This window comes from Lithobates pipiens, unplaced genomic scaffold (assembly GCF_037356315.1).
Source record: "Lithobates pipiens isolate NorthernLeopardFrog02 unplaced genomic scaffold, aLitPip1_a1.2 Scaffold_27, whole genome shotgun sequence".
NCBI classification, from domain to species: Eukaryota; Metazoa; Chordata; class Amphibia; order Anura; family Ranidae; genus Lithobates; species Lithobates pipiens.
Window position 1 is genome coordinate 13,138,348 of NW_027507788.1, and position 14,325 is coordinate 13,152,672.

The window sequence follows — 14,325 nt, forward strand, 5'->3', positions numbered from 1 at the left end:
GCCGGAGGGGGGGGATTCCGATGAGCGGAGGTCCATTTTAGGGTGGACCTCCGCTTTAATGACACATGATCAGGAGGAATGGAGTGGGGGGGGGGGGGGGGGGGGTGGGGCAGGGATGGATATAAAGATCAGTCTGGCTGTGGCTGAGGGATGCTGCAGGAAAATGTATGGGGGGGGTGGCTCTCTCTAATAAAAAAAAATGGTGGTCGCTGGCTGCAGAAAAGGTTGTGGTATGGTGGTAGCTTTGCCGCTCTCTGCAGCTGGAGCCCCTTATCCCCCCCCCCCTACCAGCACTAATTGGCAGCCCCAGAGAGGGGCCGCCCAGACGTCTCTTCTTTCCTACCTTCCCTTCTGTCAGATCGGCTCCATACAGCGCTCGTGAGGCCCCCTGCGCGGTACCTTCCTCTCCTTTTCAGCCAGATGCCTCCTCCGGGGTGTGCGAGGAGCGCTCCGCTGAGCACCTGCAGTGGTGGGGGTTGATGGCTGGGGAGGGGGGGCGCGATCTGTGAAGGAATTGTGCCCAGACTGCTGAAATCTCCTCCCTAAGACAACACAGCGCTGGCCCCGCCTCCTCCCCAAGACAGCCACGCTCCGATCCCTCTCTCCACTGCTTGGCTGTGGAGATCACAGGCAACCTGCTGCTGGCCGGAGCTTCACGCCGCGGCGACATTTTTCAGCAGAGGCGGCTCTTCAAGTAGCCTAATTGTCTAATTAGAGAGATGCCACTGCCGGGCCCCGCAGCCCCCACTCGGCTGCGGGCCCCATAGCGCTTGCATGGGTTGCTATGGCGGTAGTTCCGCCACTGCCCTGGGGTCATATCCACAGTAATCTCTAGCAACCAATCAACAAGCAGAATTCATGTGCTGTAACCTTTAGCAACTAATCAGTGAGCCATAATGTGTGCTGTAACCTCTAGCAACCAGTCAGTGAGCGGTAATGATACCCTCTAACCTCTGGCAACCAATTGCAATAGCTGCCTGATCTGATTCAGTAAACTTATTTTGAGTCTAGCTGCTATTTATTGTATGTCTCAGAGCAGGTGGAGAGAAAAAGTGCACGGGGGGGGGGGGCCCTCAAGAAAAGTTTTGCCCAGGGTCCAATCAATATTAAGTTAGTCAGCCTACTCATAGGTAATGGTGGCTAATGCTCCATTTTTGGGGAAAAGAGTGGCAAACAAACCACACCCCCCTGCCAGGTCCGCACTTACCCCATCCAGGTCACAGCTTCCCCAGCGTCTCCCCCCGGCCAATCCAGTCTTAAGACCTGCCACTTGTGCCGATTGGTCAGGAGGAGAAGGTAGAAGACAATAATGCATATATTGATTTACTAATGTCACAAGTGGGTGGGCTCGGGGGGGGGGGGGGGGGGGCAGAGCACTACCACTACACAAGATCCATACCAGACCTTTATCCGAGCACACAGCCTAGCAGGCCAGGAAACAGGGGCAATGAGCGAGTGCCCCTTCTCCTGAACCATACCAGGCCACATGCCCTCAACAGGTAGGGTGCGCTTTGGGGCAGGGGGAAAGAGCCCCAAAGCACCTTGTTGATAGGGACAAGGGCCACCTAGCGCAGGGTTGTGGGGGTCTTCAGGCAGAATCTGGAAGTACCCTTAAAGAAGGGGGCCCCCAGATCGGTACATAGTACCCGTATACATTCATCATAAAAGTGCCAAAAAGTAATAAAAACACAGAGACAGTTTCGACAATTTCTTTATTTAAAAAAAAGATATAGATATATTGTCCCCCAATGTAGATCCATTGTCAATCATGATGCCATTGCCTCCGTCAGACCTGAAAAAAGAAAAAAAAATTGCTCCGCTGTCAACTAAGGCAAGCCACTGAATGTCTGGCTTGCCGTTTGACACTTCTTATATAGGTAAGAAGCGGAGCCATCTGGCGACGTCACGTAGTGGCACTGCCCTCCTTGTGCTGTTGCAGACCGGTGGATGGGATGCTGGGTTGGCGGTGCCACCTGGTGATGTCACCAGGTGCCCCCCCGCCCATACCTATATAAGAACTGTCAAACGGCAAGCCAGGCCTTCAGCGGTTTGCCTTAGTTGAGAATGGAGCAATTTTTTTTCCGGGTGCGTCGGTGGCGTGATTGATGATGGAGCTACATCGAGGGGAACACTGTTTTTTATTTTTTAAATATAGGAGTTGTCAAAAGCTGTCTCTGTGTTTTTATTACTTTTTGACACTTTTTGGATGAATGAGTAGCAGTCCTATGTACCCCATACTCATTCTCATGGGGGGAGGGGCGGGATCTGGGGGCCCCCTTTTTAAAGGGGTCTTCCAAATTTAGATAAACCCTCTGCCTGTAGACCACCCACAACTACAGCCCAGGGCTGTGGGGATGAGGTCCTTGTCCCTGTCAAGGGGACAAGGTGCTTTGGGGTAAGGGGGCAAAGCACCCCCCCCCCATGTTGAGGGCATGTGGCCTAGTTTGGTTAAAAAATTGTGACATTAAGTTAAAATTTCAAAAAAACTTGCCATGCCTCTTACTAAATACATCGGACTGTCTACAAAAAAAGGGTCCTTTGGGGGGTACTTGCACTGCCCTGGCAAGAAATGAGATCAGTCGTTCCGTCATTACATTAGGATTGCTTTTCAAATATGGAAATTAGAGAATGTGTTGGAAAGACGTATGTATCGCAGGGTGACAACTGCGAACACACCTAATTTAATGTGCCATCATCCCAATATGAATTACGGAGAAGAAAATGAGTATTGAATGGACTTTGTAAGGCACATGAGTACTCTATCTATAAAACAGTTTTATTACAAATATAAATATAATTACACTTTCACATAGATATGGTACAACAATTGTTTACATGAAAGATTTTTTTAATATCACTGTGACCCAGACTGCCTAATCAATATTTTTATCCAGTGAGGCTTGTTGTATAACATCTAATACAAAAATTAAAGATACAAAGCCAATAATTTGGTATTCGGTAGCAGAGGATTATTCAAAGTTCCACCGGAATGGGATAAGGCGTATGGGTCCAGGCTTTATTTTAATTGACGAAAAAGCTCGACATGTTTCGTGCTTAGTCAGCGCTTCTTCAGGAGAAGTTCATACGTAGCATTTAGAACAGTTGTATGAAACAAGTTTATTTGTTAGTCTTCAGCTTTACTGGTAAGCAAGCAGAAGTGCTGTAGAGATATCAGTAACAGGAAACCAAATAATGCCAAACAAAGTTCAGCTCTTCATACACAGGGCTGGACTGGGATAGAAATTTGGCCCTGGACTTCATCAAGACCGGCCCACTTACATTTTGAGTGTCCCATCAGCACCCACTTACATCAGAGTGTCCCATCAGCAGCCCCCTTACATCAGAGTGTCCCATCACCAGCCCCCTTACATCAGAGTGTCCCATCACCAGCCCCCTTACATCAGAGTGTCCCATCACCAGCCCCCTTACATCAGAGTGTCCCATCACCAGCCCCCTTACATCAGAGTGTCCCATCACCAGCCCCCTTACATCAGAGTGTCCCATCACCAGTCCCCTTACATCAGAGAGTCCCATCACCAGCTCCCTTACAGTGGTGGGAAAAAGCATTTGCCCCCTTCCTCATTTCCTGTTCCTTTGCATGTTTGTCACACTTAAGTGTTTCAGAACATCAAACCAATTTAAACAATAGTCAAGGACAACACAAGTAAACACAAAATGCAATTTGTAAATGAAGGTGTTTATTATCAAAGGTGAAAAAAAATCCAAACCATCATGGCCCTGTGTTAAAAAGTGATTGCCCCCTAAACCTAATAACTGGTTGGGCCACCCTTAGCAGCAACAACTGCAACCAAGCGTTTGCGATAACGTGCAATGAGGCTTTTACAGCATCCTGGAGGAATTTTGGCCCACTCATCTTTGCAGAATTGTCCTAATTCAGTTACATTAGAGGGTTTTCGAGCATGAACGGCCTTTTTAAGGTCATACCACAACATCTCAATAGGATTCAGGTCAGGACTTTGGCTAGGCCACTCCAAAGTCTTCATTTTGTTTTTCTTCAGCCATTCGGTGGTGGACTTGCTGGTGTGTTTAGGATCATTGTCCTGCTGCAGAACCCAAGTTCGTTTCAGCTTGAGTACACAAACAGATGGTCGGACATTCTCCTTCAGGATCTCTTGGTAGACAGCAGAATTCATAGTTCCTTTTATCACGGGAAGTCTTCCAGGTCCTGAAGCAGCAAAACAGCCCCAGACCATCACACTACCACCACCATATTTTACTGTTGGTATAATGTTCTTTTTATGAAATGCAGTGTTCCTTCTACGCCAGATATACTTGGACACACACCTTCCAAAGAGTTCCACTTTTGTCTCATCGGTCCACAGAATGTTGTCCCAAAAGTCTTGGGGATCATCAAGATGTGTTGTGGAGAAATTGAGACGAGCTTTGATGTTCTTTTTGCTCAGCAGTGGTTTTCTCCTTGGAACTCTGCCATGCAGGCCATTTTTGCCCAGTCTTTTCCTGATGGTGGAGGCATGAACGCTGACCTTAACTGAGGCAAGTGAGGCCTGCAGTTCCTTGGACGTTGTTGTGGGGTCTTTTGTGACCTCTTGGATGAGTCGTCGCTGCGCTCTTGGGGTAATTTTGGGCGACCGGCCACTCCTGGGAAGGTTCACCACTGTTCCATGTCTTCGCCATTTGTGGATAATGGCTCTCACTGTGGTTTGCTGGATTCCCAAAGCTTTGGAAATGGCTTTATAACCCTTTCCAGACTGATAGATCTCAATTACTTTCTTTCTCAATTGTTCCTGAATTTCTTTGGGTCTCGGCATGATGTGTAGCTTTTAAGGATCTTCTGGTGGACCTTACTGTGTCAAGCAGCTCCTATTTAAGTGATGCCTTGATTGTGAACAGGTGTGGCAATAATCAGGCCTGGGTGTGGCTAGAGAAATTGAACTCAGGTGTGGACAACCACAGTTATAGTATGTTTTAACAAGGGGGGCAATCACTTTTTCACACAGGGCCATGATGGTTTGGATTTTTTTTCACCTTTAATAATAAACACCTTCATTTACAAATTGCATTTTGTGTTTACTTGTGTTGTCCTTGACTATTGTTTAAATTGGTTTGATGTTCCGAAACACTTAAGTGTGACAAACATGCAAAGGAACAGGAAATGAGGAAGGGGGCAAACACTTTTTCACACCACTGTACATCAGAGTGTCCCATCAGCAGCCCCCTTACACCAGAGTGTCCCATCACCAGCCCCCTTACATCAGAGTGTCCCATCACCAGCTCCCTTATATCAGAGTGGCCCACTGAGCCATCGGCCCACCGGGAAACTCCCAGTAGTCCCGATGGCCAGTACATGCCTGCTCATACATAATAGGATATCAAAAATATTGAAGTTATCCTTTAGTCAAATGTCTGGATGGAGTGCCACAGTATTGCAATCTATCGCTGCACTCTAGTAATAATTATCACAGGCAAGCTGGTTTCTGTTATCCCCAGCGTAGGTACACACGCTGGGGATAACAGAAACTTTTTTTTCTACATTTTTTGCAAGTCTAAATAAACAGTTTTACATTGGCAGATAGGTCCGCGGCGGTGGATGAGCTGGATGGACGGCCGGGGACGCGGCGCGGAGGCCCCCCACTAGGACAACCTATCCCCCCCCCCGCACGGCGTTGCCTTCGGCCAGGATGGTGAGTGGTGGAGGCTGGTGAGAGCGCCCCCCCTCCGGACGAGAGAAGCATCACAGTGCAGGATCCGCAAAAGCATTGGCCGACGGAAGCCGGTGAGAGTAGGCTGGTGATAGCAGGCTGGGGAGAGCAGCCCCCCTCCCGGATGAGAGAAGTTGTACGGAGCAGTACTCGTCTATAACAGTGACCAGTGGAGGCTGATGAGAGTAGGAGGGTATGGGAGGGTATGGGAAGGAGGAAAGGAAGCCGACAGGACAACAGGTGACTAGCCCTCTACCCTCTATCCCCAGCTGTGAGACCTGCCGCCCCTCTCTCTATCCCTCATTCTCTGCCTCACCCTACCTCCCCCTTCTCCAGGGGTGGTTCTATAACCTCTGCCAGCTTGTGACAGACTGCGAGGACCATCCATTAACCCATGGGATGCCCAAGAGGGAGACAGAAGGAGCTGCAGTGACACAGACAGTGAAGGTAAAGGAATGCTTCTTAAAGTTACTTAATGAAAGCAGAGACAATGTACATACATTAAATGCATAAGATATGAATGGATAAAGTCACAGAACCTGTGGGGTAAAAAAAGGGACTGTCATTAAATTATACCCAGGAGAAAAGAAGGTTTATATCCTTGCTATCTTTCCTAAAGTACCTGTGTTATGTATCTGTGTTAAAAGGCGGAAGTGAAAAGAGTGGACAATGGATTGTCAATTGATCGACTGGAAAAGGTTCCTTTAATGCACCTGATGTACCATCATTAAATATATATTAATAGATCTAAAAGAGACGGTTTAAAGATGTCCATTGTATGAGATAAGCACCGGGTTTTTGCCATACGCATCTTACTATCCCTGCATAAACATAAGGGGACAGATCCCCTTGATTATTAACCACTTACAGACCGGACCAATTTGCTGGTCAAAGACCAGACCACTGTTTGCGATTCGGCACTGCGTCGCTTTAACTGTCAATTGCGCGGTTGTGCAACGTGGCTCCCAAACAAAATTTACGTCCTTTTTTTCCCACAAATAGAGCTTTCTTTTGGTGGTATTTGATCACCCCTGCGGTTTTTATTTTTTGCACTATAAACAAAAATAGAGCGACAATTTTGAAAAAAACGCATTATTTTTTACTTTTTGTTATAATAAATATCCCCCAAAAATATATAAAAAAAAAAATTTCCCTCAGTTTTGGCCGATACGTGTTCTTCTACATATTTTTGGTAAAAAAAATCGCAATAAGCGATTATTGATTGGTTTGCGCAAAAGTTATAGCGTTTACAAAATAGGGATAGCTTTATAGCATTTTTATTAATAATTTTTTATTATTATTTTTTTACTAGTAATGGCGGCGATCAGCGATTTTTATTGTGACTGTGACATTGTGGGGGATCCATCGGACATTTTTGACACATTTTTGGGACCATTGTCATTTATACAGTAATCACTGCTATATAAATGCAGTGATTCCTGTGTAAATGACACTGGCAGTGAAGGGGTTAACCAGTGGGTGGCAGTGTAGGGGTTAAAGCGGAGGTCCGCCCTAAAGTGGACCTTCCGCTCATCGGAACCCTCCCCCCCTCCGGCGCCACAATTGGCACCTTTCAGGGGGGAGGAGGGTGCAGGTACCTGTACAGTACAGGTATGTGCACCCACTTCCGGAATAGCTCTCTGCGGAAAGGGGCGTAGATTACGCCCCTTTCCGAAAGTCCCCCGCTGCCTGCTGGGAAACACACAGATCCCAGAGGCAGCGGGTCCATCCTTATTGCGTAGTGCGACTCGCGCATGCGCAGTAGGGAACCGGGAAATGAAGCCGAAAGGCTCCACTTCCTGATTCCCATACCCAAGATGGCGGCGGCAGCACCCGAGAGACGATTGAGAGATCGGCTTCGGGTGCCGACATCGCGGGAGCACTGGACAGCTAAGTGTCACTATTTTAAAAGTCAGCAGCTGCAGTATTTGTAGCTGCTGGCTTTTAAAAAAAAAAAAAACGTGGACTCCCGGCGGACGCCCGCTTTAAGTGTTCCTAGGGGCGTGTTACTAACTGTGGGGGGTTGAGCTTTCATTTAGTGAACACTGATCTCTGCTCCAATCACATGGAGCAGAGATCAGCGTCACTAGTTGCTAGGCAGAATGGAGAAATGCTGTTTACAACGGCATTTCTTCATTTGGCCGCTCCGTGAGATGATCGCGGGGATGCCCGCGGCGATCGAGTCCGCGGGTCCCCCGACCGGACTCACAGAGGTCCCGACCAGCGCGGGAGCGGGCCGCCGGCGGCACGCCCCCGATGGCAGGGCGGCAAATTTAAAGGGACGTACATGTACGCCCATTTGCCTGCCCGTGCCATTCTGTCGACATACATCGTTGTGCGCTGGTCGGCAAGTGGTTAAAGAGACAGCTGGGTCTCAAGGAAGGGAGGTTTTTTTTGCAAACAAAAAAAAAAAAATAAGGAAAGGGGGAGAGGAAGGAGGAGATATATTACACATCCCTGAGAGACAACTATTTGGGGAGGCAAGAGGAGTAAGCTAGAGGGGCGCAAACCCAAAAGAAAAAATGAAAGGCCGATCCCAAAAAGTAACAGAACCCAAAACCCCCCAGAGAGAGCTTAAACTCGAGTACAAACGCAAGCTCAATCCAGAAATATTTAACAACTAAAGAAGGGAACACTAGAAGCCCAAGTATGGAAAAAAAAAAAAAAACAGCCCAGTCAACTAAAGGTTCAAGAAAAGAGGCAGTTAAATGAAAGGGGGCCCAAGGAGAGAAGATGCAGGAGAACACGGCGCACAGGCGCACTGAGCAGGCTGCAGATCGTGGCGATATGCCCCGAGTGTCGGCTCCCGTGCGCATGCGTGGGAGTGACGTCATCGCTGCTCCGGCGAAGCACAGCGCCAGCGCATTGAGACCCACCAAGAAGATGGACGCTCGGAACTACAGGGGACAGCGGTGACTTCACTGCCTCCTGTGTCAGGTAAGTGACACATAATGGACTGCTATGCAATGCATAGTAGTCCATTATGCTTTACCTTTGCAGGGAATCAAAGAGGAAGTAAACCCATCAGGGTTTACTTCCTCTTTAAATGATGATGGTCACCAGACTGACATCTAGTGGCAGAAAAAAAAAAAAGGTACCGCAGTGAAAAATCCCTGGAGCCGAAATATTGAAACAAAAACTGGTTTAGTTACTTTATCTTTCAATAGGCTGTTATTTCTTATCTTGGAATATTTGGCTGGAGTTTCGCTTCAACTCACCGTAAGAGCAAACAATGATTCAGTCTGAAGAATCTGAAGGAGTTCTGTGGAAGTGGTCAATCCGGTTTCTGCAAATAATACGAGATTCTTAAATCTGGCCAGGACATTGATGCAAACGCAACTGTCATGTGATAAGATAAGGAGAGATTTTATAAAGATCTATTAAATAGTGCCTTCATTGCATATACATTAACCACTTGCCCACTGAGGCACTTAAACCCCCTTAATAACCAGACCAATTTTCAGCTTTTGGTGCTCTCATATTTTGAATGACACTTACTCAGTCATACAACACTGTACCTATTTGAAATTTTTGTCCTTTTTTTCCACACAAATAGAGCTTTCTTTTGGTGGTATATAATCACAGCTGGGCTTTTTATTTTTTGCACTATAAAAAAAAAAAGTCCAAAAAATTATGTAAAAAAATTATTTTTCTTAGTTTCTGTTATGGGAAAGAAATTTGGATAGTCTGGTCCCCAACCAGACATACCAGGAAACTGTGTGAGCTATGGGACTATCACGGTGCACATAGAAGATATAGAACAAAATAACAAAAAGACATGTATATAAAAAAACATAAAAAATTTATTAAAGCATAAAATCCATTCACAATCAAGGATCAATGCGGGATATGAAGTATTTCAACTAGTTTCACTTTTCAGCTTCTTCAGGAAATACATCTAGAAAATATATATAACAATTAAATAAGTATGAAGGACAAAGGGGGGGGGGGGGAACACAAAATTACACAATCAGTAATTGCATTTAGAATCTTACCCCAACACCTTAGCCACATTGTTGTGAGGCCATTCATTTTGTTAGTTTCTGTTATAAAATTTTGCAAATTAGTAATTTTTCTTCGTATATTTTGGCCAAAATTTATACCACTACATATCTTTGGTAAAAATAACCAAAATCGGTGGATATTATTTGGTCTTTGTGAAAGTTATAGAGTCCACAAGCTATGGTGCCAGTCTCTGAAAATTGATCACGCCTGAAGAACTGACGGCCTAATATCATTTCTTGAGACCCTAACAAGCCAAGAAAGTAAAAATACCCCCCAAATGACCCCTTTTTGGAAACTAGACATTCCAAGGTATTTAGTAAGAGGCATGGTGAGTTTTTTGAAGTTGTCATTTTTTCCCACAATTCTTTGCAATATCAAGATTTTCTTTTCTTTTTTTCACAAAATTGTTATATTAGCAGGTTATTTCTCACACACAGCATATGCATACCACAAATTACACCCCAAAACACATTCCACTACTGCTCCTGAGTATGGCGATACCACATGTGTGAGACTTTTACATAGCGTGGCCACATAGAGAGGCCCAACATGCAGGGAGCGCCATCAGGCATTCTTGGAGCATAAATTACACATATCATTTCTTGACTACCTCTTACAATTTTGAAGGCCCTGGAGAACCAGAACAATGGAAACACCCCAACAAATGACCCCATTTTGGAAAGAAAACAACCCAATGTATAATTTATGAGGCATATCGAGTCTTTTGAACATGTCATTTTTTTTTCTACAAGTTTTTGGAAAATGTGTAAAAAAAATGAAAGCGCATTTTTTTTTTACACAAGGTTGTCCATTTACACAATATTTCTAACACTTAACATGTACATACCAAAAAATGACACCCCAAAATAGATTCTCCTACTCCTCCTCAGTATGATGATACCACATGTGTGAGACTTTTCCACAGCGTGGCCACATACAGAGAACCAACATGCAGGGAGAACTATCAGGTGTTCTAGGGACATACGTTTCAAATCTAATTTGACTACCTATTACACTTTTGTGAGGCACTGTAGTGGCACGGATGTGGCATGGATGAGCATGAATGGGGATGGATGAGCCATGGATGGGGATGGCTGAGCATTAATGAGTATGGCTGGGTACGGCTGAGTATGGCTGAGTATAGACGGGATGGCTGGGTATGGCTGAGTATGGTTGGGTATGACTGAGCACGATTGAGTATGGCTGGGTATGGCTGAGGAAGGCTGGGTATGGCTGAGTATGGCTGTGTACGGTTGCGTACGGCTGAGTATGGATGGGTATGACTGAGTACGGTTTATTATGGCTGGGTATGACTGAGTACGATTGAGTATGGCTGGGTATGGCTGAGTACGGCTGGGTATGGCTGTGTACGGCTGCGTATGGCTGGGTATGGCTGAGTATGGCTGGCTATGGATGAGTATGGCTGGCTACGGCTGAGTATGGCTGGGTACAGCTAATTATGAATGGGGGTGAATGGGATGGCTGAGCATGGATGGATGAATGGATTAATATTGCTGAGGATGGATGGATGAGTATGCTGAGTATGGATGGATGGATGAGTATGCTGAGTATGGATGAGGATGGATGGATGAGTATGCTGAGTATGCTGAGTATGGATGGGTGAGTTTGGATGGATGGATGAGTATGCTGAGTATGGATGGGTGAGTTTGGATGGATGGATGAGTATGCTGAGTATGGATGGGTATGCAGAGTGTGGATGGGTATGCAGTGTATGGATGGGTATGCAGTGTATGGATGGGTATGCAGAGTATGCAGAGTATGGATGGGTATTCAGAGTATGGATGTGTATGCAGAGTATGGATGGGTATGCAGAGTATGGCTGAGTATGCAGGGTATGGATGGGTATGCAGGGTATGGATGCCACCAATCTCTCCCCTCTCCGCTCACACTGGACGGAGAGGGGAGGGAGGAACTGGAGATCCACCGGGTCATCACGGAAGTTCTCGGGTGCCCCAGGGGGCGTGCAAGAGCGGAATTCTGGGAGGAGGTCATAGTACGCTCTCCCAGAGTTAAGCAAATGCCCTGTAGCCATCATTCGGCTATGGGCCGGTTGCTAAGTGGTTAAAGCAGTTGTAAACCTCAGACATGAGTGTGACAAAGTGTGTACTAGTGGCAGCCCCTCCATATGGGGCGCAGGGGAGCCGCCAACCTAATCGATGCGCCCTGGCAGCTGCCTAGAGGCAGAGCCAGCTATGCCCGCCCCCCGGGTCTATTCCTTCACATCTGTTCTTACAGTCAGCGTTAGAGAATCGGGAAGGGGGGGCACACCCCTGAAGGGAGTGGATCGGGAAGGGGGGGATCCCTGCGGGGGGTGGCAAAACTATGCATGTGAAGTAAAACATCACGTACAATCAGTGGTGGCTGGTGCTCAACATTTTTGGGGGGGCTCAAACAAACTGAAAAAAAAACATCAATTGCAGCCACTGTGCCCATCAAGCACAGCCACTGTGCCCATCAAGCGCAGCTACTGTGCCCATCAAATGCAGCCACTGTACCCATATATTGCCGCCACTGTGCCATCAAACGTAGCTACTCTACCCATCAATTGCTGCCAGTGTGCCCGTCAATTGCTGACACTGTGCCCAGCAATTGCCACTACTGTGTCCCATCAATTGCTGCCAGTGTGCCCATCAATTTCTGCCCATGTGCCCCATCAATTGCTGCCAGTGTGCACATCAATTGCTGCCAGTGTGCCCATCAATTGCCACTACTGTACCCCATCAATTGCTGCTAGTGTACTCATCAATAGCCGCTACTGTGCCCCATCAAATTCTGTCAGTGTGCATCGCCTTGGAGTCGGGTCTCGCAGCAGGTCACAGTGGCGTCCTTCACGCTCCTCGATTTCTCCGTCCCTTTCTATCAGGCATCCAATCACAGCACCTGTTGTTTCAGCCAATCGGGTGACTGGTAACCAGACCCGAGCACCTGATTGGCTGAGAGGCGGGTCAGTGTTAGGAAAGCGATTTAAACCAAAGCGGCAGAAATGCTTCATTTTGCAGCACAAACCAGCACAAACGTGGCACAAATGAATGGTGTGTTTGTTTTAAAAATTCAGCCACATGGGGTGCAAAGTAGGCGGGGCTTGCATTTCATTGAATGTTTAATATCTCAGAAACCAAACTGGCAGAAACGCTCATTTTTGCGGCACAAATTAACACAAACGTGGCACAAACGAATGGTATATTTTTATTCAGATTTTACAAACATGGGGTGCCAACTTCACACAGCTCAAAATGATACATGGTTCTGTATTTTCTAAAAGGGGTGGTAGTGGGAGATGGGTTGGGGGGTGGAACCAACAGTGCTCAGAGGTGGGCGGGGGGTGGAGACAAGGGGTGATGTGGAAGGGGGGGGAGTTTGTGCAACTATTCTCTGAGAAAAAAAGCTCAGGCAAAAACCTTCACCTGTAACTAGACATGTGCAATTTGTTTTGCCGTTCCGAATTTGTTTTTCGAATCGGAAATATTTGTTTAACAAATTTTTTCCGAAAATTCGTAAATTAGAAAATTCAAAAATGTGGATATTCAGAAATTTGCAAATTCGTGAATTTGCAAATTCTAAAATGTGGAAATTTGCAAATTCCTGAATTTGAAAATAAAAAAATCTGAAAGTTCAAAAATAAGAATGAAAATCCGAAAATTCAAAAGAATGAAAAAATAAGAACAAAAAAAAATGAAAAATGAAAAACTCAAAAATCTAAAATATTAACTAACTAATAATAATGACTATTATTAACAATTAAATTAAAGTATTGAAATTTTCTTTCAAATTTGGCTGTTAGTGAATGTAACAAATATGAATTTATCTGAAATTACGAATTATCCAACATAATGAATGCTGTTATGAACGTAATGAATACGTAATGTATACGTAACGAATATGAATTTATCTGAAATTATGAATTGTCCAACATAATGAATGCCACGTCTAAACAAATGGAAGATAACAAATTAATAATAATAAGTAATAATAATAATAATAAAACACCTTTTTATTATTATTATTATTATTAATTAATTAATTAATTAATTAATTAATTGATTCGGGGAAAAATTACCACATTTTTTGCGGCACTGCACATGTCTACCTGTAACAATGGTACCACTATATAACCCAAATAACCTCAACCAGATTACCTGTAACAATTAAACCACCACTAATATGACATTTTATACTAATTTCCACAATATTGGGTTATGTATTATTTTTTTCACATAATAAATGTATGTCTTTTATTATTTATATCATTGTAAAGTGGAAACTGTAGCAAAATGGAACTCTTGTCAGATGTTTTAAAATAAGGCTAAATCACTAAATAAACAGATAAAAAAAAAAAAAAAAACATTTTAACACATGGAGAACTGTGCAGAATCTCTTCCATTTGTCTTGCAAGTGGATATATAGAAACAAATGTTTCTATTTATTATAAGTATATTTATATTGTGCCACCAATCTACATACACTGCCCTCACAGAGCTGGTGTCTTGTCGAATGCTGTCCCCCATCGGATAGTGTCCGCCCTGTGCTACGCTTGCGCAGTACAGAGGACAAGGAGACGCCGAAGGTCTCCGAAGATGAACGGCGCCTGCGCACTGAGTCCAGGTTCAAGCCCCACCAT

At 45.2% G+C, this 14,325-nt stretch overlaps 1 protein-coding gene across 1 annotated transcript in view; it reads left to right on the forward strand.

Annotated features, from left to right (window-relative positions):
• The first annotated feature begins 5,862 nt into the window (after window positions 1-5,862).
• LOC143933541 (uncharacterized) overlaps window positions 5,863-14,325 on the forward strand; it is a 55,384-nt gene continuing 46,921 nt past the window's right edge. The window contains exon 1 of the mRNA XM_077456456.1: window positions 5,863-6,128. The gene's annotated coding sequence lies outside the window, so the exon portion shown is untranslated. The remainder of the gene's footprint in view (window positions 6,129-14,325) is intronic.